This window comes from Manis javanica, chromosome Y (genome assembly GCF_040802235.1).
Source record: "Manis javanica isolate MJ-LG chromosome Y, MJ_LKY, whole genome shotgun sequence".
NCBI classification, from domain to species: domain Eukaryota; kingdom Metazoa; phylum Chordata; class Mammalia; order Pholidota; family Manidae; genus Manis; species Manis javanica.
The window spans coordinates 1,191,961-1,194,671 of NC_133175.1; the positions used below are offsets into that span (position 1 = coordinate 1,191,961).

At 47.7% G+C, this 2,711-nt stretch overlaps 1 long non-coding RNA gene across 1 annotated transcript; it reads left to right on the forward strand.

Moving 5' to 3' along the window:
• Positions 1–354: 354 nt before the first annotated feature.
• LOC140847567 (uncharacterized) lies at positions 355–1,488 on the forward strand. Its single transcript, XR_012127625.1, has 3 exons — positions 355–453; positions 855–893; positions 1,379–1,488. It is a non-coding gene; the product is annotated as an uncharacterized lncRNA (long non-coding RNA).
• The last annotated feature ends 1,223 nt before the right edge of the window (positions 1,489–2,711 follow it).

The following is a 2,711-nucleotide window of genomic DNA, read 5'->3' on the forward strand; positions in this document are numbered from 1 at the left end:
GTGGTGGCCATCCTAACTGGTGTAATGTGATACCCCATTGTGGTTTTAATGTGCATTTCTCTAATGGTTAGCGGTGTGGAGCGTCTTTTTGTGTGTCTGTTGGACACATGAAATTGCTTCTGTGGAGAGGTGTGTGTTCAGATCCTCTGCCCATTTTGTAATTAGATTTATTTCCATTTTGTGTTGAGGTTCATGAGCTCTTGATACATATTTTGGATGGCAACGCTTTATCAAATATGTCATCTATGAATATATTCTCCCTTACTGAAGTATGTCTTTTGTTTCTGCTGATGGTGGTCAAACAGAATCTTATACCCCATATCATTTCATTCCAAACCTGACTAATTTTTTTTTTCAGAACACCAGCCGGCTGAGAAAACTGGAACAAAGAGAAGAAGCTGTGATGCAGGAACATCTAGCGTAAAGCTGAGAAGTGAGATGTTGTGGAAACTGGTAGGTTGTGTCTTTCCATGTGCTGCTTTCAAGGGTCATAAGGAAAAAAGATTGCCAAGGAGATAAAGCCGCAGTCACCTGGTTTCGGTGGAGCCATGTAGCCACTAGCTGTTAATGGGAAGGCTAGCATGTGGCACTGTTGTCTTTCCTGCAGAGTTAAATGTGCGGCGTACCCTGTTTGCAGTTCAGTCAGAGCCCATATGGGACTGTCCTGGCACCGGCCGGGGTGGATCGAAGAGCTGTGCCATTCCTGCTGGGCTGTTGCAGCATCCCTCTCAGAACAGGGCCTCAGCAGTGCTCCCAGTAGAGAGAGAGAATTGCGCTCAAGAGGCAGGGGCAGTTTTTTTTTCTGTAGCTCCAGGAGCATGTTTCTGATATTTATTTTGAAATCTCTTTCTCAGGAAGATTGATTTGAGTCAAGTTACCAGGTTCCTTTGAAGGTTCGTATTTGTAGGAGGCACCTCTAGCTCCCAGAACCTTTACTCTCTGGAGCTGCTCAGCCCTTGGGGGGATGGCAGGGGTCACAGGGGAGCAGCGCTGGTGCCCTCCCCTGCTGGGAGGAAAGAGGTCTTTCTTGCTTCCTGGCCACAGTGCCCGTCTCCACTGCCAGGGCCAGTTTGCGGAGCACACAGGGAGAGGCTGACATAGGTGGGGGCGGCCCTTTTCCAGGCCGATTCCTTCAGGGAGGGAGGCCGTGTATCAGTCACAGCACGGTAGGGGGCGTCGGAGCTGCAAGGCCAGCCAGGGGGATGGAGCGCCCAGAGCTCCTGGAAGTCCCCCCGCCTGCCGGGCAGAGTGCACCCGGGCAGTTTGGTGCACCTGTCCTTTCTCCTGAGTGGCAAGCTCTGTGGAAGCCTTGCCCCTTTAGCAGTTCTCTTGCTGTTAGGAAGTCTCTCATACTGCCTGCCTTTCTTCTGTCCCACAGTGGCTGGATGTGGATCCTGTATTGACCCACAAGTGGTTAGAATCTCAAGTCTCTCGAAGTCTTCTGCCTGTCTTTGCTTTCCAACCCCACCAATCCTCTAGAGCGCACCACGTGTACGGTAGGTTCGTGCTCCCAGAGCACATTTCCAGGGCTGGGTGTTCAGCAGTCCTAGGACTCCACCCTCCACCCTGGTTTCGTTTCTCGTCCTCCCCCGGTGAACTTGTGTGCGGGAAGTGCTTTGGGGTCCCTCTGGATCACAGGCTTTTGGTACGTCACACTTCTCCTTCAGGTGACAACCTGCCACAGCAGCCTTCTTCCCTGCTACTCTTCCAAGATTTGGTGTAGTTGTTCTATTTCCATATAGTACGTATGTATGTGGTTTTGGTTTTGGTAGGAGGTTTCCGTCTCCCCTCTCACACGATCCGCCACCTTTAATCCCATCAACCTATTTTTTTTTTTCAGTTTCACTTGTGCAGGGTACCTTTCCCCACCCCTTCGACTTGTAGTTTGTCTTTGTCCTTGGATCTCAAGTGAGTCTCCTGTAAGGGAACACGTTCGTGGTCTTGAGTTTTCATCCCTTCTTTTAACCCTGTGTGTTTTGATTTGAGCATTTAAAGCCTGTCCTTTAATTCTAATAATTGAGAGCTTTGTCCTTATTGCACTTTTTAAATTTTTTTTATATCACTAATCTACAATTACATGAAGAACATTATGTTTACTAGGCTCTCCCCTTCACCACGTCACCCCACAAACCGCATTACAGTCAGTGTCCATCAGCGTAGTTAGATGCTGTAGACACCTTCACCAAGTACCCCCCACACACCCCATTACAGTCGCTGTCCATCAGCATATAGTAAGATGCTGTAGAATCACTACTTGTCTTCTCTATGTTGTACAGTCCTCCCAATGCCCCCCACCCCACACACTATACATGCTAATCGTAATTCCCCCTTTCTTTATCCCCACCCTTATCCCTCCCTTCCCACCCACCTCCTCAGTTCCCTTTTCCTTTGGTAACTGTTAGTCCATTGGTGGATTCTGTGATTGTGCTGCTGTTTTGTTCCTTCAGTTTTTCTTTGTTGTTATACTCCACATATAAATGAAATCATGTGGTACTTGTCTTTCTCCGCCTGGCTTAGTTGACTGAGCATAACACCCTCTAGCTCCATCCATGTTGTTGCAAATGGTAGGATTTGTTTTCTTCTTATGGCAGCTTATTGCACTTTTTAAACTGGATTTCATTCTTCTTTTTTGTTTATAGTTTAGCTCTGTGCTTTCATCATTGCTCTCCTAGTTACAAGCAATAGCTTTGTGTTAAACGATACGTATCTAT